Here is a 21,694-nt window from a genome sequence, read left to right as displayed (position 1 = left end):
TTTACGTTTTTCCGTTATACAGAACTTGCTGAACTCAACATCTGAGCACGCCAGTCCGCCACACTTACAAGCCCGATGATACAAATTGTTTCGACAAAGTTCAATGCCGTCTCTACACGGGTGATAGCAATTGAATCAGTTCCACTTGCAACGAATTAATGTTCATTAACAGAGAATGATATGACACGGTTGGCCATTTTATCACTAATAATGAAACTAGTGTGTCGGGTGTCTCTCTGGTCTACTAAAATTACCATTAGGACGTCCTGTTGCATGACATCACTGGTTTGATTTTTAACGATACTATCTCGACCTGATAAATTAGCGGTCCTTCTGAGAATTATTCAAAAGGCTGAGTTAATATGGAGTCTTCATGATTGATCTGAATGCTGGGCTCGGCGCTTGGGTCGTGAAACGGAACACGGTCGTCCCTGATAACTTTCCCGGCACTAGGTCAGTTTTGCGCGGCTCGCATAACGGTACAATCAGGTTGTTGCCGTCCGTCGACACGTAACAATGTGATTGCAGTTTTGAAACGTTCATCGTAAGCGATTCGTTACGATTGTGACCGATGTATACTCTAACGCTTTGATATAAGAACGGAGCAAATTGCTATGTCCGCTCCCAAAAGCCTTGAACTTGGTCGCGTACACTTGCTTTGCATATTCGCTTGAGTTACGCTTTAGATAACATTGAAATTGCGATAGAATTTTATCAAGCAACTTTTGTTTTTTTTTTCGGAATTAGTCATATATAAATTTATTTATCTATAACCAATTTTCTATAACCATATTATTTTACGGGTGATAATTAATTTTGGTTGAAACGCCTTGTTCGTAACGTCTCAGACACCAGTCTGTCATTTGTCACAAATTTTGACTGATTGATTAATTGCGTTTCTGTAAAGTGGATCGCTAGACGTGGAATTACTTTAGAGATAAGGTAGTCGTTTCGCTAACTAGAAAATTCTATGATAAATGAACTATGTAGGCGGTAAGTACTAGCAACGTGTACTTAGCAACCGCGCCTAAATGTAGTATTTTGTGCTGTAGCGACAGCCACCACCAATTTTGCGGTAAATAAGCATTACGCTTATTGAATGCGCGTACGTTTTTCTGTTTCATGTCACGTTGCTTTAAATCAATGCCTCAAGCTTCTACTATTTTTTGCTTCGATGACATCATTTTCGGCGCTAAAAAGATTAGTAACTATGTAAACAAACATAGTGTGTCTTACGTTTTATAAGCAGTTTTAGAGTATGTTTATTTAATGTATCGAAAGGAGTTTCCAAAATATGTAGTGAGTAATAAATTCTAATAATCTATGACCGGAAATCAATGCGAAGACCGTCTGGATAAACTTAGTGATGCAGAGAGAACGCAGGCGAAGGTGTTTGAACTAACGAATGCTTCGTGCCTATACGAATGTTCGTTTCACACTATATTTAACGATACGCAATATTCAACATTTTAATGTTAATCGAATTCATATATTCTAAAAACATCTAAAGCTAAACTTGTAAATATGTAAAAAGCAATCATAAAAACGCATTTAATGCAGAAATTATAAATGTATACAAATAAATTCACTTACCTATAAATAATTCTAAGACGAAACTAATAATATAATAACAAGTCGCACCTGTTTGCTTGCGACCGTACCTGAGCACAGGTTGTCTTTTGTGTTTATCAAAGGCACCCCTATTATTCAATCGCAGTTCCTTTGTTGATGACGTCACCGCGTACGAGGGGCGCCGCATATATGAGGTAATCTCCGAACGTCACTATAAAAAAAAGTGTTAGGTTAGTAACGTTTTTGTCTCGTTAGATATAGGATTACGGAATCACATTGCTCATTGATTTTTTATGTCCGATGCTAAAATCTACTGATGTCACGGCCGTTTTACGACTGTCCAAACCCTAGCCGTAAATCTATTAATTGAAATTCTGATTAACGGTGTAGACGACGATCGTTTTGAGTTGCACGCGGAATACTTAATTTGTGAGGCAATAGTAGCACTTATAGTCACTCCAAGGCGGTCCACGCGATGTGACTCCATTTTTAATTATGAAAAGTTTGGTTCGGAACGGATAGTTCTTCTTGCATGTGGTAGAAGGAAGATAAAAAATATGTTCCCAGAAAAAAAAGAAAAAGCAATTGTCTGGTACTGTGTCGCTTAAAATGTTTAGAGATTCAATTTTAATGTCGGCGTGCGACGTACTAAGCTGCTGTGAGGAGGAATTGACATTGAATTCATTGAATTTGTACATTCTGAGAAAACATAATTGTTATTCCTTCTAAATACGATTAATAATATAAAGTTATACGTAAGCGATGCTTCATAACGATGATCCAGGAAAATGTTCACTTTACAGTAAGTGACCTAGAATCAGCTGATCACAAGAACTCGTCTTAATTAGGTTAACGTCGACAACTTACTGTAAAAACAGCAAGCGATAGCATTTTGTCTCTTTTCCATTCGATTTGTAAACTTTTATTATTATTGAATTGTAAAATATACTTTTATGTATCGGATCTAAAAATTATATGGCTATTTTATATCCTCAATTTTGTATTATAGAAAAGTCTAAGGTAAAATAATAAATAAATAATTCTCTCAATCCAATATGTGGAATATGAGACTTGTAAAATTTCTCTTTGTCGAAACCGTGCCCAAATTTGACATCTTCATATTTTTACTTCTTTGCATGGTTCCGTCTCGTATCAATTTGTTTGCTGTTTTTTTCGACGTCTCCTTAACCTTAAATAAGATCTTATGTTTCAAAAAGATTACATAACACAAGAAGTCATTGCATTAATACATTTTATCGATATCCTTTGTAAGATCTCGTTTTCAAGCCCACACCCTATAATAAAATTCATTTCCTGACAAACGTTCAACGAAATGCATATGTATGTATGTATCATTGAATGAGTATGTATTAACATACAAATAAGTGTAGGCAGTTTTCATTGCATTATCTTAGTACTAGGTATCTTGCAAAACAATCAGCACGTTGCACAATCATTTCTTAGTCTCACAAACAAAGGGATGACCGTTAGTTGCTTTTTTCCCCTTTTTTGTCTGTCCCATGCGATGCGTAGTCTTAACAAACGTTTCTCTTGTTTCCTGTCGTTGTTCCACATCTGCTACTAATGTACTGCCTATTGTTGCCTAGTGAAGAGTTTTAATAACAATGGGTTCGTCTAAGAAACATGTTAAAACACTGTTCCGAGTTACAAATGTACGTTTATCAACACTTTTTGAGTCTTCGTACTAAATTATAAGTTTATTATTTAAATAGACCTTTGGCATAGTCGGTGAATTAGGGGTCATCTTGTTGGAAATTGATTGGTCAAAACGAGTCGATCGATGACGAAAAACTGGCGTTTTTACTATCTATGTATATATAAGATTTTTTCAATTAAATTATCTTGTTAAATCTCCTTACCACAATGAATACGTATAAACCGCCAAAGAAGCAAACCAATGACACAAGAATAACTGTTGCATTACGACTTAACCGCAAGTCCTATATAGAGTACAAGCCCTTCGTTCTCACAACATACAATCAATCAACAATAAGCCTAAGCAAGCTGCTTTTAGAACCTCATATGAAGTAAAACATACCACAGTGAACAGTGTAGTATCATTTGCACCGACATTGAATTCAATTGCTCTGGTAATAAAATCTATTTTTGGTATTCGATTGTTTATAGCACGTTAAGTGTGTCGGCGGTCGGAGTGGTTGCAGACATCTCGTGTTACAGAAGCGTGGTTGGTGTTAGCGTCAATGATCCACCTCTTTGTGCCGAACAAGCGAACAGCTGCAATTTGCCAGAGCCGTCGACCATTGACCATTGTTATTAGCCCTATTTGTATTCATAATTTTGAAATGTGGTACGACTTAAATTTTGCATATTGTTTGCTTAGGATTATGAATGCCTTACACATGTAAATTAAAATGGAACTGTTCTTGTTATGTTAACAGTTTTCGGTATCTAGGTGTGTAATGTGTATATGTATATTTAAAGTTATCGTTTCGCAATTTTGAGCGTTACAATTAGGTATGTACTAGTTCAAGTTTTTTGTTGAACTAAACATTATAAATGCAGCAATAGATGTCAATCTCGTTGTCATACCCTTCGAATTAGTATAATGTGCTAATCAAAAATGCATATTACCTAAAGATCGTGAACTGCCGGCCATTAGGATAAAATCAGTCAGTAATTTCGTGACAAGTACTGGGCGTGCCTGAGGTTACAGTTTACTTTCAACACTGTCCACATGTATGTTTTAAACATGAATGCTTACAAACAAAAAAGGTAAATAGCTATTGAAATTAAAAACATGCCTGCCTGTTTCGTAGCTAACGCTATGCGTAACAGTGACAATATGCGGCCTTGTACAGCTACTGATCCTTTTATCTTCGTTATGATACATAGCTGTGACGCCATTTATTAGGTATTTTGTTTAGAACATAATGTTAATCTTGTTACAAAGGTGGGCCCTAAGGCTAACGGGACCGTTAAGACAAGAATCATGGCGCCTAGTGATTAATAACTGAAGGAGGAACATAATATAAACTTCCGAAAGACCTATTTATAGAATTGACATTTCTATCGGTACAATCTTGCATGCACAATGAAATTGAAAATTGTAAATCAGTGATGGATAGTAGCGCTTTTATGTATTTGTACCTCTATTCCATTGTTGTAGATCGTAAAACTGGCTGATATAATCACAATGTCCATATAACAAATTCACAGTCTGTACGATCTTTACTGCTTTATCGAACACGCACAATTTCCAATCAAAGCAATCTAACATTCGTAGTACTTGATATTTAGTTGTTTTCTATGACCTAAATACTACTAGATCTACCATGCAAATTCCGATTTCATTGCGATATACAATATTGTCATCGAACTTGTATACCTAGCAGTTGTAATTTGTCACAGGGCTAGATACAATGGGTGATACATTGCATGAAATATGGTCTTGTGGCAACATCCATCAGCTTAGTTACGTTGCCATCGATATTTCATATTATCCAATATAATATTTCAACGTTCATACAAGTTCCAGATTGGGTATTTTAATAGGAATGTCATTTTAAAAGGAAATCTACGGGGACTATTAGGTCACTATAAGATTATACCTTGGAAGTGGTCAACTGTTAGGCTTCTTGTAACGAGTTAAAATCAATCACACCTCTGCTGTACTTCATTCCCATATAATGGTCATTAAGGAACTGACTTCACAATAGTTACTGAAATGATCCTATTTTAGTACCAGCTTCCAATGAGCTTTGCTGCATCGTTGCGTTCAAACTGTTTACTTGAACCGACATTATTTGCTCCGGCAATAGTCCAACAAGCAATTTGACTTGTTCAAACATCGCTTAGGGCGCGTATTTACTGTGTACCCATTTATATGCGATATCATTTGAGTATATTTGTGGAAACTACCGTAAACTGAAACTGATTTAGCAAGATTCGTTTTAGTACTTTTTTATGTAAAAGCCTTCGAAGGATAGGTAGCAAAACATATGGACATATGAGTGTTCCAAACAAGAAGCTGAATTTTGCCTGCATTATGATAGATTTTGAATCCCAGATTAGTTTCATACATGGCTGCTTTTGGGTATATCGATAGGACTTTTCATAGCACCAAATAAGGGCAGGGGCCGAGTTCTAAGTGCCACCTACACAGTGCTGTACAAATGTCCATATTCGTCATTATGGGCGTTCTGACTAAGACGGCCAGCGAATCGGCTACCTTTGTTAGATGTAAGCTGATGACTGTAGTTTTTGCCGCGGCCGTGGGCGGCCGATTCACCTTCGATATAAAGATTATCTTATGCCATGTAGGTGGTAGGTACCTACATCTTATACTTGAGAATACTTAGGAAGTGGACGTTGTTTCGATTTCGTAATGATAGTTCCGATTTGACGTGGGCTGCTTAATGACGAAGCACAACCTAATCCACAAATTACATATTTATTTAACCTTATTGCATAAGTAACAGCAAGTACTTGCGACGTCCAAATGACCTTCTTTTGGACAGTGAATGTATGGCTCCAGTTAAATAGACAAATGCTTGAATTATACAAGTTTTATTTTAATGACTCTCGACCCCAAAGGAAGTCAGTAAAACCGTTAATTTTGGATGTGTAGTTGTTGATTACGCCTGCTCAAATGACCGGGTTTCTTAAGTTTCCCATGATGGAAACATAATTCGCCAATGATTTTTATTTAAAGCTAGCTTTATTCGTAAATTGTAGTTATAAAAGCTCCTGCACAAATCACGTCAACCGGAAATTGTAAGTGACTTAATCACAATGTTGTAAGCATCGCTTTAATCAAAATCAATTCAGATTTCAAACAAATTCAAAAAGTTTTATAATCCTAGTACATTGTTGGTGTTAACAATCATTTTAGCGTTTATAAACTATGTAGAAAAAAAAATACACTTTACTAATTTAATATAATACAAGATCGCCAGCAAACAAAATTTGCGCTTAATGTTACTAGAACAAAATAAAATTGTTAGTACAGACCAAAATTGTATAATGCATAGCATTAAGTTTTCATCGCATTTGTAACCTATCATTTTGGTTTACCAAACAATCTTTCGGATTGTTTCATCTTGCTACCGACTGTAGATAAAGACTCCTCTAATGTAATGGGTTTGTTACAGTAGGGTTGTCATGCACTTATCTTAAAATAGAAGAGAAAAAAAGGACTATGGGTTATACGTTAAATATGCTTAAAATATGGTACTTTTTGATGGCCTCGTAGGAAATTATATCTAACTACGTAAGTAACATTATTTACAGCTTATGTAGAATAGTTTTAACCGAGATTACAAACATTGGAATCAGAAATGTCACCCTGTAATTAACGTGGTAATCAATGCTCAAACACTTCCCTGGATTAAGCCTGTGTGCGTATATTAAATCTCAATCTTACGTCATCTTAAGTTGTGTTTTATAATTTTATTTCAAAAAGTCACAGTGCGTTGGAATTTCGAATAATTTAATGCTAGGCGTAACCAAACAACCCAACCCTAGTTTAAGCGTTGTTGCATGGTACCGGTGCAGCTATTTTAATTACCATTAATTTAGATTTAAAGTACTACTTGAGAGTTTTATGTATACCTTTAAGAGTCATGGTCGAATTGTTCATAGTTATTTATAAATAGATGACGTAATTGTATGCAACATAAACCTCGCCAATCAATCATCATGTTTAAAAAATAACGCATTTGTTTGTATGTTACACTACCGTCTACCAATTACTTAAACGTCTGTCGAAGAAAGTTAAAAGAAACAGATTGATGTTTGGTAGTTAATATTTGTGGTCACACCCAAGACGTGTTATTATGTACTTAATTAAGCTGATTGCTCAATTTATTAACAGCTCATCAGTGTCCCTTTAGCTGCATTTATTTATCGTGCTTGAGCTCATTTAATTTATGAAGACTCATCGTCATAATTCACTTCAATTAAAGTTAACATGAGCGGCGTTGACTTAGCTGTAAACATTTAACCTTAACGGTTACCACTCGTTAGTAACGGAACTTGGGATTTTGCATAATTTTCATTCGTTGACAACAGGCCTTGTTCGTATCTCAAACCTCAAACACGCACGTAATTGCAACCCGATTAAAAAACATTCTCACTTGCGCGCTTGTATTCGATGTAATAGATATTGTTGGACATTGAATAATAAACCACTGGCCGTAACAAACTATTCTTCCGACAAGAGATGACGAATTTTACAAAAAAAAAAACATCATTGATTGATATTTAATCTTGGAACCTTTGAACTTTCTGTCGTGTGGACAATGGGTTCTACACTCAATTAGACGCCAGGCCCCTGTGGGTGGTCCGATATGTTTCTTTGCCCTACACTCAATAAAAATGCGCCTTTAGTGTTCGTGTCAGTTAAAGTGACGTTTTGACGGACTTTCTGTTTGATGGTTCTGGTATGTAATGGACATACGAGTATCATACTAGTATTTGGTCTATTATCTGCAGTATGATGAGATCACATTCTTTACTGTGGTAGGATGAGTGATGTCGATTTATCACGAAGACATTGTCGTGATGTTTCCATTTTTAGAGCAGCCAAAATTGGAATGATTTCGAAACGAAGTGAGTTGATATTTAGAAAGCAAGAGATATACTCACCTTGTCAAGTCGCGTCACAAGTGTGTACTAAGAAAAGGAGCTACCTAGAAAAGGCCTTCTTATTCTTCTTAATAGTGTTTCGCTATTCACTAATTTGGCTTTAACTTAAAGAGCATAATTTATAACATTCTAACTGATCCGGCGAACTTTGTTAAACCGGCTTGATTTGTGAATCTAAATAGTCCAGGGCGCCACCCAAACACAAATATCATTAAAATCGGCCCAGCCATTTAGGTAGAGTTTTAGTTTTGATTTTTGTTCTCGGTTGTCATCTGTTTATTAGTTTTATTAAAATGAAAGAAAAGTATTTTAAATACTTATAAGTTTTTTCCCGATACTCGGTTCAATATTCTTTATATAAAAATGTTTTCAAATTAAAGATAAGAAGATTGTTCACGAAAACCAAGTACCTATGTTTTTCTCGTACATCCCTCGTTTTCTTGAACACATCAATACGGATTATTATTTTTTTTTTTTCAAGTAGGTAGATACTCATAAATCGTCTGCGGCTAATTCATTACAGTATCTATTCACTTGTTAGCTTCATATTTTTATTAGCTATTTAATGTTTCCTGCCTTGCATGAAGAACAATCTTACTGATCTATTAAAAAACAAAATACACAAATAGGTAATATTAAAAAAATTAAACCTTCGATGCTCAAATCTTCGCTTCATAGTAAGTGCCCAGCTATGAGATGTATAATATTATAAGGTCGTATTATTATGTTTTTGTCTTCCTTCGAATATAAAAGAATACTTATTTATTTGGAAGAATATTGTTACAATAAGTACCTTTAGAAATACATAGTTATCAATATTATTGCAACCATAATTTTATCATTATCGATATACTATGTAAAAGGGTCGAACAATAAATCCTCATTGTAATTGCATTTACATAATCTGAGACAATCCGTGAACAATCTCAAATACCATGTCTATGGAACAACTCATAATTAAACTGAAGTTTTCCGTCAAAACACATCATTTGTGGCATTTAGCCGTCGTCATATAATTAAGTAACCTCCGACAAAGCAACATTTAACGACAAGAAGCGCGAACTTTGATGTTGGCTATTATTTTATCATCAGTGATGTAAGCTTTGTCTTGTCTGGTCCTAACATGAGTGCTAATGCAATAACTAGGAATCTCAATGCTTTAATCAGTTCTGCAGCTAGGTATGTGAACAAAAAGCTGATGAGGAACGTGACGGATTTGCAACACTGGAGGTTCCAAAAAGGTTGAAGATAAAGAAATTTTAAAATTAAATTACCTAACCCATTTTTGACCGTGCCTATCGATGTCTATCCTCAAGGATAATTTTCCTTAATTGCTCTTATAGTGGCTACGGAAGGAAAAAAACGGTTTTAACTACATAGCCATCTCGGTTTATTAAATACAGCCTGGAGGCAGACAGACAGACAGTAGAGCCTACGGATGCCGTTTTTACCCTCGTAACGGATCTTATAGTAAAGTTACATTAGTATGTGATGTCAACAGAAGTCTTTGTTTGGGTTGATTAGATTTAAATTAATTGATGTGTCTACCTAAATACATGGGAAATCCTGTTGTACAAATTTCGATGTGTGTCGCTGTATAAATCTAAATGCAAACACCAGGTTATTTAAATTAACTCAAATTACACACCTGTTAATTTAACTATAGTCAGATCGTGTAAAATTTCGTCATTAATTTAATTATGCAAAAATATTGGTTAAATACCAATAAATATCGAATAATTTTATCTAAAAGTACATGGTAGATACGACTACTCGAATAATAATACCGATTGGGATGTTAGCCAATATCTATGAACGTTCATCTACCCCTGTTAACAGCCAAAATAAATAGAGTTTTATATTCTAGCCGTCACATTTGTTTAACAAATATCTTAACATCGTGATCCAACTAGTACAGGCTTAATATACATGTCGCAGCTATCTTGTTAAATCAGTCATCTAATTGGACGCCTAAGCTGTTCATTAAACCCCGGCATTCAATTAAATACCTAGACCGATAGTTAATTGAACTAGGATCACTCCACCTTTAACAGCTTGGCTTATAAAGTGCTCTCATTCAATGTCTGCCCTTTGAAGAAGGAAGTTTTGGTCAGGCAAACCAAGACAATCAATTGATTTAAGTATAGTAAGTAATATAAACAGTAAAAGGTTGATCTAAAATATTAGTCAAAGATCTACAATAAATACACAAAGTATTTATTGTTGCGCGACTCAAATTCACGAACACCTAATTGAACAAAATGACTAAAAGGTATTTAACCCTTCAGTTAATCGCTGCGATCGATAACTTTGCTATTAGTGAGTACTCTAGCCATTTAATCGGATGCTGGCATTTCATTAATGACTTAGGCTTAAAATTAGCCAACCGATTAATCAAGTTGACTGCGACAAATAGATCCCCATGAAAAATCGTCTGATGTCAAATCATAACCCCTTTAATATGATTTTAAAACAGTTACAGCTGAAGGAGTGCTTTTGAGATATAAATGCAAGATCGATCAAGAAAATTGATATTGTTTTCCTCTTTTTAAATTTTCCTTCACCAACAAGTTTCACTATGAAATTTCAACATGTAGCTAGCTATAAACTGAGTAACATCGTGAACAGAGATGTGCCAAGTATTAAATTATTAAACAAACATTTTTGAATAATTCTGTCATACACGACGAATTTTAAAATATCTAATTTTAAATCACGTTTTGTATAATATTAGCTTGACTTTTAAATGCTTGAGTGTCATCGACACAGCTCATCCTCACCTACCCTGACAGATATTCAAAAACACGGCTATTATCTGGATTATTTTTCAGTATTTCGTTGTAATTGCACCGTTTCAAACACGTGCATGTGCTTAAAGCTCTGTGCCAAAAGTTTCGCGTAAACATCTAAATAAAAAAGTGGGTTATTTTTGACTATCACTTCTTAGCTACATGAGTGTCGGCGCTATGAATGAGCTCTCTATTATCATTTAACGAAATTATAACATTTATCATATGCGGTACCTTCTTGACGGCTTTGAATGCCGTTGTTCAACATAGTCCAGTGGAACGTGCCTACGCTTAACAATGCTTCTTATTAATATCTACCGTATTAAAATAAATTATGTGTATATTATGTCACTGTTATTTATAAACTATGTGTGAAGCCCTCTCTGTTTGACTGAAGATTCTGTTCACCTTTGCTCTTTAGAATATATTTAGGTATTAGGTGCGATTAACCATCGCTAAACCCTTTTAGCAACATAAGTAATTGTTGCAGCGAATTGAAATCATAAAATTAAGTGACAGTGGGAAGTGGAAAGCGTTAATACTACTGTAAATCAGGGCACATTTAATGTAGATATTATATCTGACACACAATTAGGCCTACATGTGAAACTTCTGATTATTAATTCAGATACTTACAATACAATTGCGCACCCCGCAATTCCTTTTGTACGTGTGAATTCACGTAGAATTCAATGGAATCAGACATTCTAATGCAGTCAGTTTTAATGTTAAAGAAAATGTTGAATTATTTGCGCTAGATATTCTTGTTGCAAACTGTATTTGCTGAATCTTTTAACAACGTTGCATCGGCATCAGCCGCGTCCGTTCAATTATGGCAAGCTATTTTTTCGCTTAGACACTTCGACGTTTAAAACCATGCTGCTTTGTCTTTATGAAGCAATAAATGTCTTAAGAGCAGACACTCCTCTGTACATAAGTATTTAATTATGTATTTTAATAGTCTTAAACAGAAAATGTAAGTTGTGCATTAAACTAAACGTACACTTGCGTCAGATATTTACCGATATTGCAAATAACACTTTAGTTACACAAGACTTGAAAAATGCGTGTGAAATAATCTCAAAAATATTTTTTAATGTTATGCTGATTTGGTAAACTTCCTTTTTATTCTTGAGCTTAAATAGATACAATTTTATTTTCTTGATTTCGAAATTAGATACCTGTATTTGTTTTTCGAATAAAATACGAAACGAAAAGTCTTAAAAATGGGTTGAACCTGGCACAAGGTTTAAATTGCCGATCGGGAGTTGTTTTAATAAAATAAATGTTTAGGCAAGTTATTACATAGCTCATCACATAAAATACGAACATTAAGACAATACTAATAAATATTTTATCTTTCTTTTCAGGTAAGCACACAATCAGAGTTGAGACGTGAGAAATTCTATAGAACACCGCGAGTCGTAAGTCATAAAGAATCTCAACGATGTTTTTTACCACCGCCTTTATAGAAACGCAGCTTTCTTTAGCTACATTATTTATTGTTCGAGACATTACTACTTTACATGCGTTTGTTTGTTATACTTCCATCTCCCAAAGAGCGACTGGGAAGCGATATTTCATTTATTAAGTAAAACATGCATGTTTTCTGTATCGAATTTAATGTGGATATTAAACTGTTATAAAAGTTTTATAGCCCACATGTATTTGATTTTATCTGGAAACAAGTTGACATAGTATACGAATTTTGCTCTGTTGAAAATCGACGCGCTGTAGCAACTTATTAATCGAAACATGATTTTAAAGTAGATCGAAAGGTTAAACTACCATACATGTTATGAAAAACTCTTACGTTTAGTCTTGTCCGCCAATGATCGGCATTTAATATCCTAAAGTGAGTTTAAAGGTATTTTTAATGGCCAAGAAGGACCGGTATACGGCATCGTTTCATATTAGGTTAGGGACACAGAATTAATTAGCAAAATTAGCTCCGCAATGACACAATCTTGGCCTTACGTGTATTTGATTACACCTACGATTATTACAAGAATTGCAATTGAATTGAATTCAATCATTGTGCATCTGTAATTGTTGTTGAATCCTTGAACGAGGAGTACATCATTCTTGACAAACTATAACTGTAGCCTTAACTGTAGGCAATAATATACATGTTTTGTGGCCCATTAAAAATTGATGTCTATGTTTACTTGAAATTGTATAGGAATAGGTGGAATAATCACGTGTTAAGACACATTTTAAGTATTTGTTACTTAAAATGTGTCTTAACATGTGATTATGACTACTCTTTACAATTAGTTTTTCTTAACTTGATTTGACGCGTGTCGTTCAAGACGCGTTGCTACTGGCTACGTAGCAATACATTATGAATGGCAAGGTTGACTCGCGTTGTCTGTACGCCAAGTACTTCGCTCCTGGCTCAGGTCTTGCTATTGTCAAATATTTGCCTCAAATAATCCGTCTCGCTCGCAACCGAAAACTGTACTGGTTTGATGACTATAACAAGTTCTTGCGACACTAAATGCAACTGTATATTGACGAATCATGTCTCAAATAAAAATAAATTGAACGTTATTGTTGATGTAAAATGAAATACACAATGTGTCACATTCAATGACGCCATTAAATCTGTTTAAAATTGTTGTTAGTGTTTATTCAATAGTTTGTCATTGGTATAATTCTGTCATTCAATGTTTGTAAGCTACGCCCACCAGGCATCCATTGAATACGAAGCCCATTCCAGAATGGAAGGTGTCGACATTGACGCTCACACAGTATATTGTTATAAGAAAAAATACCAGTCAATATGTTGATTATCACTTGACACAATATACCTTAGCACCTCGCCCATATTGAATGACAATACTTTTAATTATTGTATTATTCATAAACTAAAATAAGAAGTTTTATGCCTTCCTCCTGACACCAATTTTTGCGTGAACAGCTTTATAAAACGGCTACACCGGAGGCTATAAACTTTCTATTGAACTAGCATAATGGTGCATTAAAGTCGATAGCTGACACGACACGATACACTGGAACATCCACACCTTGTTTTACGATAATGTTCCATATTATATTGATGTCCACGTCACATTAAGTCATGTTGTTTGGCATATAGCACATAAAAAACGAATCCCAGTTTCCCTAATGTAAACTCGTCCTATATTTACAAACAGGCGTCGCAAGTAAACCGTGAAAATAAATATTAGGCGATAAATCAGCGAAAATCTCCGGTTTACTCCTCTGTTTTTATGGCTATAATAAAAGAACCGTCAACTGCGGATAGTGTTCGGGGAATAAATAGTATAGATCGCGGCCAGTGTTCTGGAAACTCAGACGCGTAACAGTGCCCATTGGTTCAGCTTTGACACATTTAAGCGATCTTAACTAGTGAGCTTATTTACACGTGTCGGACTCGCGTAAATCCTAACGATACGACTGTAAATCTGTAGCCGCTTTGTATGAAAGCATACGTAATGCTCGTACTTAAACAATTTATAGAGATATAATTCTAGTTTCGCAAGGAAATGTTATCTTTACATAATATTATTTGAAAAACAACTTCGAAGGTATTCTTTGTAAGCACTTCGAAAGACTTTTTGTGTAATGTTGATGTTTCTCGATTACTTTTGACGATAAGTTTTAACAGAATTATTTGTTATGATTACCCAGTTTTGAAATGTAAATATAACCATGGAAGAAAAATACAAAAATGAATAAATTTGCTAACAGCAAACATATTGGTTTTCACTTCCGTGTACCACCTTAACTCGGTATCACCATACAAAAATATGTTTGGACACTTGGTAACGATTGACACGCAAACATTGAATGTCTTTCTGACCCTCGGGTATGCAAATAAGATTTATTTTTTTAGGGTTCTGTAGTGAATAAATATAAACGGAACTATTACGGAATTGCTAAGGCACCGCAGTTAGACCGTTCGTTCATGCATCGTTCAGCAGGTGACATCGCAAGAACTGTGATTGCTACACAATTAAAATTTTGTCGGATGATGTATTCCTATGTATATGTGTACGGAATCGACGGTGTCGAAGATCCGATTCGCACTTGACCGTTTTTTTTCATTCATACCCGAAGTCGGCAAACTGCCATTCATGAATATGAGTATTTATTTTTTGGTCCATTTACGCCTGACCACCTGTGTATGTGCACACGGTCTTTGATGTTAACATAACTTGTTACCCTGTTGATATTCATATTTCCCAGTCTCACTGCACACGATTAGCTGCAGTCCAATCAGCAAACGATACTTATGCACCTATAATATCCATTCATTTCAAAGTGTCAGTATTTCCTTCTAAGATTTTTTGCCGTTTCTGAATGTCGCGTCGTTCTTCTAATAATGTGACAAGGATTTTCTACCCGTGCATAGATTTAGATATCACGATAAAGGCGTTTCAATCACAATTGTTAAGCCAACCTGCGCTGGCATTTCCAACTGGTTTCCATTTTGAGTGCATTTCGTAATGGCCAATGTCAGTTCGCTCCCAGTGATTTATGCACTTATTATTTTGCACGTAGGTAAGTACTTGCATTGTTTTGCATGGCGACTGAATTAACTTGTATCTTTACTACATCATTGTTTTCATTCATAAATGAATCACCTTCAGCTTCAATCTCATTTCGTCACTTTTCGAGGTAATAATTATTGTCATCATCCCACACGTTCTAGTATGACTAATGGGAAACTTGGAATAACCATCCATTACGTAAGTAGGATACTGGAACTGACACCATTAGTTTAGTTTCTCGTGTAAACAATTTTAGTTCTAATTAATTCAAGTCTATCCGATGTCCTCCCTCCGACTGCTTGTTCCAATCTTAGATTTAGTAGAAATAAACATGATTCAATAAAAGTCAACTTGATTTGTGAGAAAATTCTGTTGCTTCTGTCTTCTCTGCCTATGTAAGTAATTGAAGATTTCTAATTTACTGTGAGGTAATCTACCTGAACTAGGTACTTCGACTTTTGTAAGCTCTACAGCTGCAACTTTAATTGTATCTTCTTCTATTTGCATAATTCATGTGCATGACTAGCCATTAGCCTATAATACTTGACATAGAGAACAGGAAGTCGGATATTACAGGAGGAACTGTGTGCGTTGGTAACATACTGTTAAATACCATATGTATGTACCGTCACGATCATCTCTCTTAGCCTGAGCAGAATATAGATATTTAGACAATACGTTTATATATTCATATTCATGCACAACATCATAACCCATAAATGTTTAAGTTCGTTTTCTACACATTCTTATTTAAAATTTATTAAGTGTGATGAAATTACAGCTGAACTTTGGTTTAGTCATGAAGTAAGAGTTAGGTGCAGTACTGAACGAAAGGCAAATTTTACAATATCAAGATAAAATAAATGTACTGGTATTTGGTCCCGATGTTTGTGATAAATTAATCAATGCAAAACTTTTTAACGCTACTAGCAATATTCGCTTTACTACCTACTATACAAAGCTTTGATTCTAAATACAAACATAGGGGAACCAATTTGCTTTCACAGCATACGTGAAATGCTAATACCGTGTTAATTAGTTCCACGTATATGATCACAATCCCTGGAAGCGTTTTTTATTTATTTAGCGTAGTCTGTTACATTACCAGTAATGGTTGAACTTTCATATAGAATTGCCACCATTAATTCTAAAACTGAACAGTCTGACGAAAGATGCAAACCTGTAAAGCAGAAACAGCATCGTAAGTTACAGTACTTGATTAAACACGTCAGTGTAAACTATATCTCGTGACATTGTGTAATTTGAATGTGCTCTTTATGTAAAAGACACATTTAAGTTGGTCAATAGTTTACGCAAATTTATTCATAATATTTCCAATAGGTTCGTTGAATCTTATCAGTATCTCGCTCTTCTCGTGCAATAAGCAATAATTTCTTCAGTTCACTTCGAGTGTCGGAGTCCTTTGCTTTACTATTAGAATATCGGTAGGCATCGGCGCCGTCCTGACGTGTCTGAACATCTGTTACATTCTATATATTTCCCAGAGCTACTGTTACGGAACCAGAAACTCAATTCACTGCTGGCTATAGATTATCTTGCTCTCATTCATCATTCTGAAGTGCATCGCTTTCTATTAATAAACACTTTTTATTGTTACATGATGAATTGACTAGGCAACGTATTCTAACATTGATACACTCTGATAGTCCAAGATCATTAGTCTTGTTACCACGTTCAAACAAAACTAGTTTGATTATTTAATAATCTAATTTGTCAAGCTTGATTACAAATTGCCCGTCCAGAAACACAATAGTTCTTCTAGAACACGCCGGATGTGTATGTTCTTTGTTCAGCAATGTCACATTAACTTAATTTAGACAGCATTTACCTGCATTTATGCCCATATAGATCTTGTTTAGGAGTATCTTTACTTAGTATGTAAATGCTGCAAACATTTTATATACCGTTCCCTGTCTAGCATTTGATTTACTAAAGGTGGCAGTAATTGTTTACCATTATGCGAAAATGATTTATCTACTATAGATTTCTGTCTTCGGTACTAATATTTATTGTTGTTATTAAACTAGCAAGCTTGAATGCCCCTGGGTCTTGTACTATGCTGACCTGCTAAGTTACATTTCTGAGTTTTATTTCAAGTAATTTCGTTTACATCTTGCTATTAACACCGAGTTTGCAAACAGTAGTTTTTGTGCTAACATAACGGTAATGAGTATTTGCATTGTATGTTCTTGTTCAAATACCGACACACCTTCGTTGGTTTTTAAAGTTTGAGTATAGATTACAGTACCTGATACAAGTTTGTTGCATGCTATCGAAGCATTCCCAGAGATGTCGGATTTCTTTAATGTCATATATGTGCCGGGTAATTACACACACATTTTAATATATCAACATAATTATTCGCGTGATTCAAGTCTCCGTGGTTGGCCGGCGCAAGTAAAGCCGGTCGCAACTGACCGTGTTGAGTTTACGCATCGACGCTCAACGTGAGAAAATTCCCCTTCAATCCACATTGTTCTTAATTTACCCTCGTGTATACAATCTTAAACTATTCAGTGTTCAGGGAACATTAGTCTCAGTGCCAGCGGAAAGCGGAGCCATTACTTTATCGAACAAATTCTCTTTTAGCTTCCAAAGTTTCTCGTTCTGACTTCCTAATTTCAAGATTTGCTCCAACATAATTTGGTTTACTAAACGGTGGTAGATTTATGAAAAGTTTATTTACAAAATCAAGACGTTTCTTTTTATTTCTGCTCCAATTGTGACAGTCAAGTTTAATTAATACACCACCTCGTAATTTCACTGTCTAGACCACGCGTCCGTTTACTTAGTTTGTTATTATGACGGCAGTTGCATCGGCGTCGTTGTTAAATTACGAAATACTAGCAACTGTGCTTGGTGATGAAAGAAATTAATTGTTTCCGCCGACCGACGCTGCTAACGAAAGTGATTTTGTGACTAAGTCTATTCTTAGACTGGTTTCTACCATTTTTTATGCTGGAACTGTTTTATAAAATGCAAGGCGATACGGTTTATATTTCAGTTTGGACATTTTTCTTTTTGCCCAAAGTAGGAAAATCAAGAAGTCATTATTGATAGTCAATTTTCGCATAATCTGTATACGTAGATGCCAGTTGGATTTTGAAATCATTACAGTAACGTCACTTATTTCATAACGATTCCAATTTTCTTATGAAATTAAATAAATACCATCTAAGAAAATGAGAGTTACTTTTAGTTTTCCACAGTACAATTAATTAATACAATCGTTTCTCTGTAGGTATATGAGCGTAGGTACTTATCATTGCAATTTTCATTCATTGATCCTTAACCTTTTATTATTAAACTTAAAAAGTAATAACAAAACAGTCTGTTCAATTACTCCATTCATTTCAGTAATGAATGATGTTGCATTACTGTCCCACATTTTATTGAAGAAACATTATTTTGTTACTCAAATAAACTTCCACATAATATGATGCTTTATCAGCAGCCAAGTCGCTTGCCTCATCGATTAAATCAAAATTACCTAACTGGCTATTATTTGTACTTCATAAATATGTAAAATTGAAAATTAATATTACGTGACCTTTTTAAATGGTATCACATTTATTTCGAATTATGTCGAAAATTGTACCATAACTGTCCGAGGGTCGAGTTCAAGCGGGGCTTAACACCAAACATGTTTATTTTATGTATAATTTAAAGATCGCACCGTGGCCAATAAAATAGAGTTAAAGTTTTAATAGAAACTATAAAACCTTGTGGGAGGCGAGATGTCATGATGGAGCGTAAAAATCTAATCACGTAGCGACGCTTCCAACTCCGTGTGATAATATCGTTCTTGCGCTTGAAGTTACAGCTTATTAAATGCGTATTAGAATAGAATGAGGGAGAGGGATTACAGAGTGAATGCACCGCGGTCCGCCATTGTGGACTGTGACAATGCAAGAGAGATTGCATTGCATTATCTGGAACCAGTAAGCGTACGTGTGCGAGATTCACTCTCAGTAGATACTCCACCAAGGAATTTAACCTCTCGTTGTTGTGATTTGTTTGTAAGTACTTTGTTGCCGAACAGCAAAATATTATGATATTTTATACGCAGGTGTTCCTATATACAATTAGAATGGCAGTGTTACAATGAATTAAACGATTGGTTTTATAATTAGGTACGTCAGACCAATATGTTATGTTGAAATTATTATTTGTTCGAATTATAAACTTCAACTATACGACTTATACATAAAATTTATGGCTCCTCTTAATTTTTGTTACAAATCCGATGTAATCTGTTACTGCTGTTCCGTAGGTGGTCTTTAAATTGGTCTTGTCGTTTGTCACTCTATGACAGACAAGCCGCTTGCACTTCTAATAGTGAATGTTCTTCCTACGCGGCCATTCAAACATCATTGTGATATCAATTATATTCAACACAATTTATATCTTAATTCAAAGGCACAGAGTTATATTTAGAATACATCGTAGGAGTCTTGCATAGCTAGAATTACGTATACAGAGATCGCGATTGCGGTTTGAGTAATCCGAGTAAATGGTAAAATTAAACCTTGTTAACAAATATAACTAAGTATATTGTGTGGCTTTGCAACCTGTTTGGATGGCTCTAGTTTTGATGCAACTATGTTTCTGTAACCTATAACGACGTAATAAATTATGTTAATAATTTCTCACTTAATTAAATTGGTCTGAGTTTAATTTATATCAAAATTTGTGATCTTTAAGATTCCTAACACGATTGGATGACCAATATTTTTATTCTTGCGAGGTGTGAGAAACATGGGATCGGCCGCCTTCCTCCATTCCTTAAGTTGAAAGAATTAGCTCCGAGAAATGGGTTAATGGGATGCTTGTAGGCGCTGAGCATGCAAGCTGTCATTAAATGCTTTCTGTTACATCTGCACGCCTCGTAAATTACCTGAATACGTTAATTTAAACGTTCCGCTATAAGTTATAATGGCAGAGCCGCGAGCTTTTACTTTTTTACAAAAAATAAACTGATGAGTGCGTGTAAACATTAAAGATGTTTAGGCATCTTTCGTCCGTCATAGTTCACACGGGTTACAAGTATGTACACAAGTTTGGTGACTTGCGCAACTGCGACCTCCTACAGACGACATATTCCGTAAGTCGTTCACGTCACACCCAAGTACATTAATCAAAATCAGACGGAACGACGCAGAGTGACGGACAGACAGCCCCCAAATACAACCTGCGTCAATACAACCTCTATTATACCGCGATTGTTTTTGTTTAGAACTCTCATTTGCCAGCACAAAGACTGCTGCATTGTTAAACAACAATTACAAGCGTTTCGACACCCGTCAACGTCCGATGTGACACGTTACAAAGGCTTTTTAAATGATCTGATCTTGATGCAACCTTGTATTGACCATAAGACGATTCAACTTGTCAAATAGACAAATGCTGACAACGAATGCCGTCCAATCAATCAAATGCATTAACATATCTTAGCCTCGTAAATAAAGATACAGGATCGTAAACGAGTGATCGCTTTTTATAATGCAGATGATGTTTTTCTCATAAAAAATATATTCAAAACATTGCAAATCGACAAAATAATAAATTACGAAGACTTCGTATTCATGCTCAATTCGGTAGCAGTGGCAGTCTATAGAAAGTATATTGCGAATGGAATGCATAAACATATCATCCTAAATGCTCCCGGTCAATATGCAAGAGAAGGTGGCAATTAAATACATAATCCATCGGCTATCACACAAGTCCCGAGGCGGGTTAATGGCTTGTTTACCCACTCTGCCGCCCTTATATGGCGTGAAAGCTCCTCCGCATTGTCGCCAGCCCCTCAGCGTACTCGGTATGGTCAGGCGGATACGTGCGTCTGCGCATATGAGCCGTTTGATAGCGTGAGAGATTAACAAATTCAAAAGAACTCGCATAACTGTACTGGACGTATTTTTACTGTTACAAAATATTTAAAAATACATTTTTACTTAAAATTTAAAGATGTTTTCGGATAAGACAAATTGGCTTTTGCATACCTGAACCTGCTTTTTAAGTTCAATAAGGGGCATATCGGTTAAGTAAGACATTATTGCTTCTTAATAAAATATGAATACCTTTTGATACTTATAGTGTACTTAAACTCATATCATTGACTCGTATCGATAAATATTTTATTGGTTAAGTGAGTTGTGCTCGTATTTA

At 35.2% G+C, this 21,694-nt stretch overlaps 1 protein-coding gene across 6 annotated transcripts in view; it reads left to right on the top strand.

Annotated features, from left to right (window-relative positions):
* LOC113496871 (protein held out wings) overlaps positions 1-21,694 on the top strand; it is a 66,181-nt gene that overhangs the window by 15,231 nt on the left and 29,256 nt on the right. The window lies entirely within an intron of this gene.

The sequence above is a fragment of the Trichoplusia ni genome, chromosome 8 (genome assembly GCF_003590095.1).
Source record: "Trichoplusia ni isolate ovarian cell line Hi5 chromosome 8, tn1, whole genome shotgun sequence".
Taxonomy (NCBI): Eukaryota; Metazoa; Arthropoda; class Insecta; order Lepidoptera; family Noctuidae; genus Trichoplusia; species Trichoplusia ni.
Note: the sequence above shows the minus strand (reverse complement) of the source record. Positions and strands in the feature narration are given on the sequence as shown.